The sequence below is a fragment of the Ctenopharyngodon idella genome, chromosome 1 (assembly GCF_019924925.1).
Source record: "Ctenopharyngodon idella isolate HZGC_01 chromosome 1, HZGC01, whole genome shotgun sequence".
NCBI lineage: Eukaryota > Metazoa > Chordata > Actinopteri > Cypriniformes > Xenocyprididae > Ctenopharyngodon > Ctenopharyngodon idella.
In genome coordinates, this window is record NC_067220.1 from 12,230,134 (window position 1) to 12,245,966 (window position 15,833).

The window sequence follows — 15,833 nt, forward strand, 5'->3', positions numbered from 1 at the left end:
TTTTTTCATTCAATGGGCCTTTATTATTACAGTATATATTATATACAGTATAGCATACAATTACATACTACATACATACTGTATGCAAACTATTGGGGTACAAACAGACCCCAAACAATGTACAAAGTCACTTAATAATTCAACTGGTAGAATGGCTGTTAATTCTATATGTATTTCATCTGTTCTCACATCTAGACAAGAAGCGTTACATGCACACTCACCCAATCAGACTTTCCCACGCTCTACACTGGGGGAAGATGGGGGCTTCTGTGACCAATTGATCTTCGGCCCTGTCCAACAAATCTAGCACTGATCACCTGAAAACAGGAAACAGGTGGTATCAAGGGTTATGTCTCCGCTCCTGTTCACACCCTCCTGGTGAGGATCACTTTTACACACATACACACACACTGCCAGGGTTCATGCCGACATTTACGACAGGCCCTGTAGTTTGAGGTAAACACATGGTGAGGAAAGTAAACACATGCTCTGTCCATTAGTCACATGGACGACGACAACAACAACAACAAAACAACATTAACCAGTCAGAGCAGGACAGCATGGAAAATCACCATTGCCATTAGAATCACAAATTAAGGACTATAATGAGATTAATAGTATTTCAAAACTAAACATATTTCTTTTTTTATGTTTGATTTTGATTCACATCACACACACCTAAAAATAAAGGTTCCAAAAAGGTTTTTTTTTTGCAGCAATGCCATAGAAGAACCATATAAAAAAGCTTTGTTCATTTGAAAGGTTCCATGAATGTCAAAGGTTCTTTATGGAACTGTAGTACCTTTTATTTTTATCTTTTATTTAATATTTTGTATTTTTAGGGGATTTTATGGTACTACATTACATTTATGCAGTAGTTATAATCCATTTCTTCACTTTTTGAACATAGATCTGAAAATGAAATTTCCAACTTAAACTGTCATAAATCTTGAATGCTTTGGAGCACAGATTTAAAGGGATAGTTCACCCAAAAATGAAAATTCTGTCATCATTTACTCACCCTCAAGTTGTTTCAAACCTGTATGAATTTCTTTCTGCTTCCAAATATCTTCCTTTGTGTACAGCAGAACAAAGAAATTTATACAGGTTTGGAACTACATGAGGGTGAGTAAATGATGACAGAATTTTCATTTGTGGGTGAACTATGCCTTTAAGTTTGGCCTCTTTTTAAAAACAACACTTGGCAGAATATTGCTGAAGTGAAAAAAGTTTCATAAAAATTTATTATGAAAAATGCACTTTTTTTTTTCAATTTTTATATGAAAAATATATTTTCCAAAACACATTTTACTCTAAAACTGAGAAAAATCAAAGCCATAAATCTGAACAAGCCGTGTTCCAAATTTGAGGTTGATATCTCAAAAAATTAGCTTTCAGTAAGAATTTGTTTGTGTGCAGTACCAAATGTTTCCAACTGATGAAATTCATCTCCCATTCATTTCCAATGTGCTCATTTTTGACCGCGAACAATACAAGTATGACTCTTTTTTCAGGACCATTTAGCCTTTTTGAATCATGTCCATGATTTGTGTGTGTGTGTGTGTGTGTGTGTGTGTGTGTTCACGTAGCAAGTGGCAAAACCTTTACCAAGTTTCGTACCATTCCGATGAAGTAAAAAAATCTTAAAAAAAAAAGAAAAGAAAAATAAAAAAGGAAAATTTTGGGTCAAAAACGACCCAAAAGCACTAGCAACGTTTAAAGAGTGCATGTATGTCTTGACTCGTCCACAAATTTTGATACTCCAGTATGTAAAGAGGGTCATCACTCCCAAAACTACTTACAAAACAAATTTTATAAATGCTATTAATATGTTTTTAATATTTCAAACACTTTGTGCACCTATTCTGTTTGTCCAACCTGAATTCTATATTTAAAACATTATAGTGTGTACTGAAAAGAATATTAAGTGCACCTAAAACCTTGGACGATTTGGATAAAAGTGTCCACCAAATGCATAAATGTGAATCTCAGAATAATATAAATAATCATGCTTAAATATCTGCAATAAGTTAATAAAATGCATTTTTCATGTACAGCAGAATTTCTGATCTCATATCTTCTACAAGTTGCACCGTGAATCTACAAATATATACATCAGTTTTGTTCCATACATGCTGTTATCTTTATGGGACTCTGTTATAGAACACATAAAATAGCAGCTGCTTGCTAAAAAGAATACATTCAGAGATACCAGTGGATAAAGTAACACCAGTAGGCTAATGTCATAGTAAGCATTCAGCTCATGAGGAGAGAGCATGGCAAACCAATTACGCTGCCTCTGAAGAAAATGTGACAGACAATGCATTGAGGCATGACATAATCAATTATTGTTAGCATAGAAATAGCAGATATAAAAAAGATCACGAGGAAAGATATTTGTTATGCATGACACATTTGCAGTGATTCTTTAGTCACGGTACGCAACTTACATAAGCAGTTCATGACAGCAGTGAACGGGAATGTCCATATTACAATTTGACAGATGAAACAATCTGAAATGAAATTGGTCATTTTCAAGAGATAAATCATGTTGATTAGGCAGTGTTGAAATATCATTGATAACATTCATATGGAACACAATAACCTCATTACAACTGAAAATCACATATTGCAAAGCTGATCTTGTAGTTTGTACAAAAGCAGCAATTTTGTTAAGTGTAAATTAGATTACAGATGCCCAGATCTACAGTATATAGCTATATCTGTTTGACTAGTTTTGATGTGATTGGATTTCTATAAAATGTATAAAAACATACTTAAATTGTTTTTTATCTCATAACTTGACTCACTTCCAAAAAATATGGAAGCATGCCATGAGAAGACCACTGACCTCAAAGTAAATGTTCCTATCTTTTACATGTTATTTGAATGGAATAAAACAAGATGTAAAATTAAAAATAAAAAAGTAATATTTTGAAGAAAAACATTAAAGGGTTAGTTCACCCCAAAACGAAAATTCTGTCATTAATTACTCTATATTTTTTGATAAAATCCGATGGCTTATTGAGGCCTGCATTGACAGCAAGATAATTAACACTGTCAGATGCCCAGAAAGCTACTAAAGACATATTTAAAACAGTTCATGTGACTACAGTGGTTCAACCTTAATGTTATGAAGCGACGAGAATACTTTTTGTGTACCAAAAAAACAAAAACAACAAAAAACAAAATAGTGACTTTATTCAACAATATCTAGTGATGGGCGATTTCAAAACACTGCTTCATGAAGCTTTACGAATCTTGTTTCGAATCAGTGGTTCGGAGCGCGTATCAAACAGCCAAAGTCAAGTGATTTCAGTAAACGAGGCTTCGTTACGTCATAAGTGTTTCGAAATTTCAATAGTTCACGTGACTTTGGCAGTTTGATACGCGCTCCGAACCACTGATTCGAAACAAAAGATTCATGAAGCTTCAAAGCTTCATGAAGCAGTGTTTTGAAATCGCCCATTACTAGATATTGTTGAATAAACTTGCTATTTTTTTTTTTTTTTGCCGCACAAAAAGTATTCTCGTCGCTTTATAATATCAAGGTAGAACCACTGTAGTCACATGAACTGTTTTAAATATGTTTTTAGTAACTTTCTGGGCACTGAAAGTGTAAAGGCCTTTGCACACTGAGTCCGAAATTCGCGTCTGAAATGTTCACACGTTAAAAAATAAATACGACCTCACGTTGTGTCAATCACGTTTACACAATGCCTCTGAAACTTTCGTCCGTCATAAAAAAATTCGGACCAGGTTTGATTTTCTGCGTTTTTCACATCCGTGCCACGCATTTTGAGAGACGTTTTGACAATTCAGAGCCACCGTATGCGAACGCCAAAATCCCCAATGCCATCTGACAAGTGCGGAAAGAGACAGAATATAAAGATAGAGTGTGACAGTATCACTAGCATCAAGCATCAAACTGAGGCACTGACATCCTGAAGTAAACTTTGAAACACTAAATCATGCTCACTGCTCGAAGACTTCATTTTGTATTATTTTGCGAATTTTTTTGCAATGGATTCATTAATATGGGACTCAGTATGCAAGGTGACGTGACAAATTTTTAGGATCACGAATACGAAAAAATGCATACGAAAATTTCGGACTCAGTGTGCAAAGGCCTTTAATTATCTTGCCATCGGATTTTATCAAAAAGATCTTAATTTGTGTTCCGAAAATGAACGAAGGTCTTACGGGTGTGGAACAACATGAGGGTGAGTAATTAATGACAGAATTTTCATTTTTGGGTGAACAAACCCTTTAAAAATAAAATAAAATAAATATATAAATAAAATAATTTTATATTTAATTTTATATTTTTGTTTATTTTTAGGGTTTTTTGTGGTACTTTAAGTGTTAAAAAGGAATTAAATTCAAAGAAATTTGACTCCTGTAAGTTTAGTTTTTGATAATAGATTTCATTCCACAGTGAATTACCCATTCATATATTTAAAAATCAAATACAAATGTCATTATATATATATATATAAAATGACATTTGTATTTGATTTTTTTTAAATATTTCAACAGTTCATTTCCCAGAAAATCTTTGAAGTCTATATTCACATTCAATAAGTTATTATTAGTAGGGTCTGATTGGTGTTTGTATTGATCAATCAGAAGCTAAACTCTCTGAATGAGGTCCAGTGGGTTTGGGGTGTGTGAGGTCTGGGGGGTGTAGGGGGTGTTCAGGCTTGGCTGGTAAAACACAGTAGCAGGTGAGCTGGGACGATGTGGCACGGTGGCCCCTGGGCTGAGTGATATCCCAGAGTGCACTGTAAATCTCTGCCTGCCGTTTTACTGCTGCACCGGGGCGGCTCGCCGCTAAATCACCGGCTATGAAGCGATGACGGGAAGAATGACTGTTTTCATAACCTCGCTCGGCTGTCAGTGATATGAACACACACACCACATACACATTCCCCCTCTCTTTTCCTGGTGTAAACACACTTTTCCTTTCAAGACTTTCATAAAAACAGTTGAAGACAGGTAGAAAAGAATAAAAGCTTGCTTAATATCGCAAAGTTTAAGTATAGAGTATATTTCTTTTTGTACCCCACAAACTGTATGTCTGATACATCCTTTATGTGATTAATATGGTATTATGACATGGTACCATAGTAAAATGATTGTTTATTGGATGTATACCATAAGACATATTCCGTGGTAATATACCTTGGAGTTCTATACATGAAAGAGCATATGAATATGGTAATCATTCAGCAACATGGAAGAAATATCAAAGTACAATGGTATTACCATCTGACTACATCTGATACAGTACCATGACTGTACCATGATAATCCTAAAGTATTTTTGTAAGGCCATCTCTCTGTTCTCACACTTTAAATCTGTCAGATGGTGCAGAAGGTGGTCTACTGGAGAGACCGAAGATATGTTTTGTACACCACTAAAGGGTACATGATACTACGGTCTTTTTGTGGGAACAAGAAAAAGTAGTACCTACCTACATTTCTTTAGAGACACGTACTGTGCTTTGGACCGTGAATTTTCTGCAAACAGCTGGTGGCTTAAAATGATTCACCAGACCTTCAGATGAATTAATCAGAGTTAGTAACTCAGACCTACAGTCAGCATGAAACAGAAGCTGCGACAGAGATTATGAAACCACTATTGAACAAGAAAAAAACAACATAGAGTGGGAATTGATTTTATCCATTAGTTATTGATTGGGTTGTGAAAAATGAGCATTGCATACTGCAATGGAGGCAGAATGTGGTTAACTTAAAGGGTTAGTTCACACCAAAATGAAAATTCTGTCATTAATTACTCACCCTCATGTTGTTCCAAACCCATAAGACTTTCGTTCGTCTTCAGAACACAAATTAAGATCTTTTTGATGACAGAATGCTGTCAGATTTTCTTCCATATAGACTGCCTTTGCAACTGAAACTTTGAAGCTTCAAAAAGTTCATAAAGAGATCGGAAAACGAATTCATATGAATCGAGCGGATTAGTTAAACTTTTCTGAAGAGAATCAATCACTTTTTATGATGAACAGATTTAATTTAGGCTTGTAATCGCATGTAAACATTTATCAGTGGAAACATTGATCAGCGTACATAAGCAGAAGCTCAGCAGAACCTGAATAATGCACAGGAACAAACCTCATTCAGGAACAAGGTTCATTCTCATGTCTTACGCAGCACATTTGAGCTTCCGGAAGAGGTTTGCTCTTGTGCGTTATTCAGGTTCGGTTGAGCTTCTGCTTATGTAAACGCTGGATTTTCAGAAGTATGTGAAGTTCACGGCTCCATTGTTGCAGTAAACTTGCACAACGTTCTTGAATTAATAATTTATTAGATGCACGCCGGTCTGTTATTGATTGCATTACATATCAGTCAAACACCCTCTTGGGAGGTCCTTGGCCTAATGAAAGCTGCGACAGAGTCCAGACCTTCTGCCGTCAGTCTGAAGGTCTGGCTACGCGAGACTAGGTTAGGGTTAGTAGAATAAGTTGACATGTAGTTGCAAAGTTACTTAGTCAGTAGAATGTCTGTTGGGAGACCATCAAAATAAAGTGTTATCAAATATAATAATGGTTACACTGTATTTCAAGGTGTCACAAAAAAATTGAGTAATTTTAATTAACATGTACTTACTATACGGTTAGAGAATGGTTTAGATTAGTTGCATGTAATTATGCATAATTTACTGTTATTACTGTAGTAAATGGATGTGTTGTGTAACAAGGACACTGTAATATAAAGTCTTAAAAAAAAAAAAAAAAAAATGGATGGATGATTTCACAATTAGACCAGTAACATGCATCATTAATCCATTTTTCCTGAATTTGCTTTCTTTTTTAAAAAAAGGTGTACTTGTTCAACATTAAAAATTTTACACCAAAAGAAATAAACAAAATATGTTGATAATGAACAAAATATGTTTGAAATAATGTATGCTCAAATGAGATAAGCAGATTCAGTAATATCATTCATTTAAAGGGATAGTTCACCCAAAAATGAAAATTACTCCATGATTTACTCACCCTCAAGCCATGATATCTTCTTTCAGACAAACACAATCAGAGATATATTTAAAAATATCCTGGCTCCTCCAAGCTTTATAATGGTTGTGAATGGGGGGCCACATTTTGAAGCAGAAAAAAAAAAAAATTGCATCCATCCATCATAAAAATAATCCACACGGCTTGAGGGGGTTAATAAAGGCCCTTTGAAGCGAAGCGATGTGATTTTGTAAGAAAAATATCAATATTTAAAACTTTATAAATTCAAATAACTAGCTTCCGGCAGACGACCACACGCATTCTGCGCAAGTCGGCTTACGCCACAAGAGTAACCCGTGACGCGATGTATAACGCTGGATGTAGGAGTACTGTAAGCTTAGACGCCTCTCACGGTTTAAACAAATAGGGCTGTGCAACAAACTCAAGTTCCTCTTCTCTTATATTGAAATCCTCCGACATTTCTCTTTAAAAAACTTCTAATTCATGACCGGTGTTTTGTTTTGCTCTTTTGCTCTTCTGCCGCAAATCAATGCGTACGGCCGTCTGCCAAAAGCTAGTTATTATAGTTAATAAAGTTTTAAATATGGATATTTTTCTTACAAAAAACCATCGTTTCACTTCAGAAGGCCTTTATTAACCCCTTGGAGCCGTATGGAGTACTTTTATTATGGATGGAAGCATTTTTTTGCTTCAAAATGTGGCCCCCAATTCACAACCATTAGCTTAGAGGAGCAAGGATATTTTTAAATATATCTCTGATTGTATTCATCTGAAAGAAGATAGTCATATACACCTAGGATGACTAGAGGGTGAGTAAATCATGGTATAATTTTCATTTTTGGGTGAACTATCCCTTTAAGAGTGGTCTACCCTCATGCTGAGATCACACGACCAGCTTAATACTCAGTAACACCCCAATTATTATTATTATTTATTTATTTATTTTTTTGTGGAATAACTTAACTGCTGACAAATATGTCAGCAAAAAGTACACTGGCATCAGTAAATAAAAAAGTTATTTCTGTGTGTACGCCATAGATGTCAGTATGAAGTCCAAGACCACTTTTATATTAATAGTTCAGGAAAACATAACATAAATGAAAGAAACATAAATGAAAAAATCTAAATCCATTTTTTTTTGCAGGCAACATATAAATTGCAAAAATCTCCCTGTTAATAATTTCAGTAGTGCACCTTTAAATAATAATCAGTTGTTAATCAGCACAACAAATATTTTAATATTTTACTGCGTACCATGTAATTCCACAATTTAGCCCTCACTCTGTCCCATGGTCTCTTTCTGGTCACCTGGAAATGCTCTCCTGATCCACTGTTTGCCGGAGCAGCAGGAATGACCATTATCCACCACGGATCACAAAGAAAGGCCTGCAAACTCCGGATACCGAGTGAGAGTGAGAAAAAAGAAAAAGGGGGAGAGGAGAGAGAAAGAGAGAGGGTCACAGTTCTCTGACAAGCATTCATCCGATGGGTCGTTTCATCCCTGAAAAACAAAAACATCACAGAAGAAAAGCAAAACTGGAAACCTGCAGGAAGGAAAAAAGAAACCCAACCAGGGGGGATAGAGCAGTAATTTAACCTCTCTCTCTCACACACACACACTTGATAGATATCGCATGAAAGCATCATAAACTCGAGCTCTCTCTCCCCCTCTCGCTCTGAACTGTGTGATAAATGTTTAATTAGGAGACTAATTGTGTGTATAATTAACAGTCATCAATCTCATAACATCGGAGAGTAATCATCAGCTAATGCTATCAGATGTGTACTCTCACACACACACACACACACACACACACACACACACACACACACACACACACACACACACAAGCATCCCTGCACAAGCACTCGCACCAAAACATGCCATACATTTTTAATATGTTATTTAAATATCCATTAACACTCTATTATTGCACTTTATAAGAAATAAAACCATAAATTATATATTTACATTTTTGAAGAAAATATGAGTGGTGCTATATAGGGGCTTGCCAGGGTGATTTGAGTGGTTACTTACTGACTCAGGTCAGGTCTGGACTTTTTTCATTTTATTCTCCAGCAGGCAATAAAACTCATAAGTCTGATCAAAGCCTTAGCCAGCACCACTAATGAATTACAATTATAAGACTGTAGCTTGTTCTCTGAGTAAAACCGACTGTTCATTGGAGTTCCAATAAGGCTTTTCGCACACATTATAAAACAAAATGTACTTATAATGCAAGACTAGCATCAAGATACATCAACATATGGTGTAAGTTTAGAGATAATTACAAAATCCCAATTTACAATGTTTTTTTTTTTTTTTCAGCATAAGTGCTTTTAAGATAAATGTTTTAAATAAACTTTTTAATAGCTTTGTCACAGATATGGTGGTAAAGAGTATAATATTCTAAGCATTCGAGACGGATGCTTACTTGAAATAAGTGCTATTTTTTTTTTTTTGCAAAGTGAGGATCACACAGGAACTGAATTTTGCATGTAAATCTCACTACAGATGTCAAAAATTTGCACATCTTATGCTGTCAAATATGATAGGAGAGTGACATCCTTAAATTGTACCCTAGACGTGGAAGCGAAAAACAGGCACACGTCTGCAGATGGTGAAAGGAAAAAAAATCTGCTAATAGCGTGATGGAGGCTAGAGATTATGAGGAGTAAGATTATGTCAATGTCAAAACACAGGTCTGGATATATGAGTGTACACTGCCCTGCTTTAATACTGCCGTATCTGTTTAGTCCATTATAAGCCTCTACACACACACACACTCACAAACATGCACAAACATGAACAAAGACATGCGTGGTTTTACTATGATACCAGATACTCCTGAATGTCAGATAGGATCCTTCTGAATTTCCCCTCAGGGATCTATAAAACACCTCTATCTGTGTATCTGTGAGTGATATGTGGCCACTGTGGGTAATGTTGTGTTTACGTATTTGTAGAAACGACTACTAAATGTCAACAAAGCAAATATTTTCAAAGAAATATTGTGGATTCAATCGAACAAAATCAGATACACAAAGAAATTGTGGATATGATCAAAATTTTACTTTGCTTCTGACTTTCTGTTCACCCATGTTATGTGATACTTCCCTACTTAAAAATACCAATTTGATCTTTCTAATCTATCCGTTGTTTAAAATCACTGTGATTCAAACAGAGATATATTTCTCTGTCTTTAACAGTAGGCAATATTTAATTTCATGCCATAATATTTATGTTTACACTTATATTGGCCTTGTCAAGATCAGTCGTTTATGGAAGCTTGTTTCCGGCACGGAATAAAACCATTTAAAAGATAATGGCGACTTTTTATCTCACAAATGCGAGTTTACATCTCGCAATTCAGACTTTTTTTCTCAGAATTGCAAGATATAAACTCACAATTGCGAGTTATAAAGTCAGAATTGTGCAATATAAACTCACAATTGCGAGTTATAGTCAGAATTGCATGATATACACTCGCAGAAATAAAGTCTGAATCGCGAGAAATAAAGTCAGAATTGTGAGATATAAACACAATTGCGAGATATAAAGTCCAAATCTGAGGAAAAAAAGACTGATTTTTATTTCATTTCTGATTTATAACTCGTAATTGTGAAAAAAAGTATTGCGAGATGTAAACTCGCAATTACGAGACAAGAAGTCAGAATTGTGAGATCGCAATTACCTTTTTTATTTTCTATTTAGTGTGGAAATAAGCTTCCATAGTAGTTTAACTCTGGTGTGGAGAAAAATATAGCGACAACGTTTTGTTTTTCAGAAAATATTCTTTACACAAAATGTTGTTTATGACATTGTCAACAAATATTCTTAATAATGTGTGTGGCATCAATATTAACCATGCTAATTAAAGCTATCATTAGCATTTTTTGCTCTTTCAACTTTTCATATTTCTATCCCAAAACATTTTAAATGTGACTTAACACAAAGTATGTTTTGAAATAGGAAACATAATGGGTTAATATTTTTTCAATTATAATGTACTATTTATTTTAAAGCACAGAATAGAATCATATTTCAGGAACAAATGACATGTTTACTAAATATTTCCCAATTCTCTTTAATATATCAGTTGTTTCTCTTAGAAAGCAATGTGATTAAATGTAGATCAAATGAAGACTTTGGCTTAAATGTCTTGTTTTTCATATTGTTCTGACAAAAAGAGCCCAGTAATCTTACGTTTCTCCTCTTAATAATTATCTCAAACAGTCAGAATTGCCAAGATACCAAAGTCTGCAATCAAAAATCAGAGATGTCAATATGAACTCAGAGGTTTCTTAAATTCTCCCAAGACCAAATAATAAAATTTACTTTACTGTAAGTCAACAACTGATTAAGTAGTAAGTCTCGAAAATGACAAAAAAAAAAAAAAAAAAAAAGGATTTCTGAGAGAGAAATTTTTCACTAAGGAAGATTTTTTTCTTCTTTTTCTTCTAAAATCACATATAATGAACCTGTAAGAGTGACAAAACAAGATTATTTCAAAGCCATTACAGAAAGATACAGTGAACTTCACTGAACACAATGCTATTTAGACTTCTTCTCAGACTGCATCAGAATCTGCCTGCCAAAACAGTACAGTCTTTGTCTGGAACCGGTTTGAAAACATACTTCCACTTTGTGGAAAGATTAAATAATATTTGTGAGGTGTTTATGTGGATCATGTAAACAACTACACCTTGTGATATTCCAGCCTCTTTCTCATTCTCCTCTCTCTCTCATGCTCCCTCACTGCCTCTGTCAGATTGACATATTGGGTTAATAAGTGCCTCTCCCTAGCCTGAGCAAACTAATTAAATATTAATCCTGAAGTGGAGGTCAGAGAAAACTAACAAACAGTCGCATGGATGCACACACGCTCAGACATAAATACACACACACATATCTGCATTATCAGAAGTGTTTAAGCTGTCTAATTAATTTTTCTCCCCATATGGTGGAACTTGGCTGGGCTTAAAAGTGCACTGGCATGTTCACGAACACAGATAATCTCTCATATAGACACGCACGCAAATCCTCATGAGACCATACTAAAGCATGTTCAAAACAATCACCCAAACAAAGACAACCATTAAGGTTTATGATCATTGTGATCTTTAATACTTTTATTAAACAAGGATTGCAAGAGTTAATAAAAAGCAACAGTACTGTACTTTAAATTAGATTATAAATAAATGCTGTTCTTTTGAACTTTTATCAAAGACTCCTGAAAAAAAGTATCAAGGTTTTCACAAAAATGTTAAGCAGCTGTTTTCAACATTGATAATAATAAGAAATGTTTCTTAAGCAGCAAATTAGAGTGATTTCTGAAGGATCATGTGACACTGAAGACTGGAGGAATGATGCTGAAAATTCAGCTTTGCCATCACAGGAACAAATTTAATTTTACAATATATTAAAATACAAATAAATCCAGTCTTGGTGAGCATAAGAGATGATTTAATCCCAGTCAATGTGAACACATCTCTTGTTTTACAATCTATGAGGGTCTTATATGTCAATGAGGGGCTGACGCAAGCAATTAAAACAAGTGAATGTGTAACTAAGGCGGAAGAAAAGGAGAGGGTGTTGGAGGTTCAAACGTCGGAAGCGTCATTCCCAGTGGACTAGGAATTATGGCATAATGATAAGTTTCCCCTCTCCCCAACCATCCGACTGGATTTATAGCTTCACTTATTCATGTCTTCATGGAGTCATCTGCTCACACTTACTGTATATCATGAGCTGGGTGTTGGAGAGTTTTCTCATATGGTATTATAATTATCTATTTAACAGGATCTATTATGACGGCAGTACAAAAGGGAATCGTTTTTTACAACCTGCCATCTGTGTGTGAGTGAGCAACAACTAGTGATGTTGTGAAAAATGAATTAGCATTTAATGCACACTCTTAAATCATACGCATTAGCCAGCCATGTCAACTACAGGACGTTTCCTACCAGCATACTGCCAAATCGGAAGATTGTAGATTGTTTTAGGACCAAACAAACAACTTAAATTTTATAGTCAATGAAAGTAAAACGTGATAATTCAGCACAGATGCTTTCTAAAAACCTTTCTGCAACCTGACAAATTTTATAGCCTAATGTCACACAGCAGTTTAGAAAACCCTCTGATTTTTTTGTTTTTTTCTTTACTGTATTTATGATAGTTCACCCCAAAATATTGGGAATAGTTACTGAAAAAAAATGAAAATTGTGTCATCGTTTACTCACCTTCATGTTGTTCCAAACATGTATTTTTTCTGTTGAACACAAAAAAAGATATTTCGAGGAATGTTGCAGTGTTGCATAGAATTGATGGTAGTCGATGAAGTCGATGGTAACCAAAACTGTTTTGGTTATTTGGCTATTTGGTTATTCTTCAAAATATCTTTTGTGTTCCAGAGATAGAAGAAATTCATATAGGTAAATGATGATATAATTTTCACTTTTGGGTGAACTATCCCTTTAAATTTCAGGAACCGAGAGTATACATGTTTTGTGAATCTCGTGACTGATTCATTAAAACAAACTGGTTCATAAGAGTCATTTGTTCATGATTCGGACATCATGGCTCATGCCATGTTTGTTGTTGCCTCGATATACACACAATGAAGTTCTTTTCTGTTCTTCACTTATGGGGTACAAAGAAGTTTGAAATACCTTTTCAGCCGTATACTGCTAGCAAACATCCAGACACCACCCACGCTGCTGGAGTGATGATTAGATGATTATATAAATATGCGCCACGTGTTTTCCTCTTAAAGGGATAGTTCACCCAAAAATGAAAATTCTGTCATCATTTAGCCTACTCACCCTCGAGTAGTTCCAAATCCATAAGTCTTTCGTTCATCTTTGGAACACAAATGAAGGTATTTTTAATTAAATCTGAGAGCTTTCTGTCTCTCCATTGACAGCTACGCAACTACCACTTTCAAGCCCCAGAAAGGCAGTAAAGACATCATCAAAGTAATCCATGTGACTCCAGTGGTTTAACCTCAGTTTTATGAAGAGACACGAGTGCTGTTTGCGCAAATTTTTTTTTTTTTTCCACTTTATTTACAAAATCTCCGATGCATTTAATATTAATATTTTGATTCATATTTTGTAAATAAAGTGCTAACTTTTTTTTTGCACAAATAAAGCACTCGAGTAGATCCATAAAATTGAGGTTAAACCACTGGTGTCACAAACGACATGAAGGTGAGTAATGACAGAATTTACATTTTTGAGTGAACTAACCCTTTAATAACAAAATAAAGGCACAACAAAAATGACAGAAGTGAGAAAACAGTTTAAAAAGTATTTGATGTTTTTATTCACAGACTTCTGACCTCGACGGACTGAACAGAAGAAATTAATCAGAGATTAATACCACGTCAAAGAAGGCGGAGCCTTAGATTAACACCTATCACAAAATCACCATGGACCAATGTTAGTTCGAAGGCGTTTACCAGCCGAAGCAAACTTTTTTCGGAAAGTTTGCTTTGGCAAGCTGTTTCAAACTCCCAAAACTTGGCCTGATTTTGTTCGAAATTATGTCACACCATCGATTTCGAAGTATATCAGAGCCTTAATGCCACCACATCTAATGAAACTGCATAAGTTTTCCCATTATTCTCATTATTTCCATTATATTATTGCCAACAACAGATACAATTTTTTTTGTGACAATTTTAGCGGCAGTCTGGGGCCCTGTACCGCACAAACCATTAATGTAATATCAATAACTTTATTAATCTCCATGATCTCAAAAGCCCACAATGAAGAGGTTTCCTTGATGAACTTAAGCTGCTGAAAATGTCACTTTCTCACTTGCTTTATGCCGTGTCTCTCTCTCTTCCGGTTTTCACCTAATGTACTAATGAACCTCTGTGAATGTGTTTGGTTTCCGTCTCCCTCATGCATTCTCGCACCGTCTTACCCACACTCTCTTCTTCTCACACTTGATAAGGCACATGGGAACCTTTTCTTTTCAATAGAGAGAGCAACTATTTATATGACCTATGAACTTTGACAGAGAGAGCTGGACCCTTTACACTCTTAACAAGATTATCAGAGATGCCTGGCTGAGTTTGTGCTGTGCATTACATGGAGGAAGCCTATCAGTAGAAAATAAAGACGCACACTTATCTTTTCTCAATCGTTCTCTCTCTCTTAGTCTATATGAATGTTTAATGTCTGGCAAATGAGCTTCTGAGGAGAAGACCATCTTTTCAGAGATAACTGTAACTGATGTAACCCTGTTCAAGTATTCTGGGCAAATGTGAGTATGTGCATAGAAAAGGTGACAATTAAATCACACAAACTTCCAACATCTACACATTAAAAACCACCAAGCATAATGAAAATCTACCAAAAATTGAATTTATAAAGAAAAATAAGCGATGAGGTTGTTGTCTAGTACCCATGTGCACAAAAACCATCTCTCGCATATACGCATGCAAGAACTATGGCTTCCTCACGCTATATGTTGAGAAGATGAGCTAACTCCCACAGTGAGCGTGTCAGATAAATTTTCAAACTGCTGCCATTGAAAAAAAAACACCCTCTCAAATAATTAAAACCAATTCATGTCAATTAGTTCCACATGGAATGCAAATTAAAAGAGCATAATTAATCAGAACTCTTCGTTAAAGGGGGGGAGGAGTAATTAGCAGGGTTTAATTCCGTCATTTTAATTGCATTTTTCTAATTGAAATTTCGTACACTTGTCTCACGTTCTGAGATGGTATTATCTCAGTGAGGTGGAGGATTGCGCTCGCAGCATGTGTGATTGTGTGTCTTTAGGTGAGGTATTAATTTGCCCCGGTGATGTGTGTAC

At 35.2% G+C, this 15,833-nt stretch overlaps 1 long non-coding RNA gene across 2 annotated transcripts in view; it reads right to left on the bottom strand.

The window, feature by feature from the left end:
* The window catches only part of LOC127517021 (uncharacterized), a 70,697-nt gene that overhangs the window by 35,312 nt on the left and 19,552 nt on the right, over window positions 1-15,833 (bottom strand). For both annotated transcript variants that reach the window (XR_007931169.1, XR_007931168.1), the window contains exons 2-3: window positions 8,255-8,501; window positions 222-317 (exon numbers count right to left, since the gene is read on the bottom strand). This is a non-coding gene — a long non-coding RNA (uncharacterized LOC127517021). The remainder of the gene's footprint in view (window positions 1-221; window positions 318-8,254; window positions 8,502-15,833) is intronic.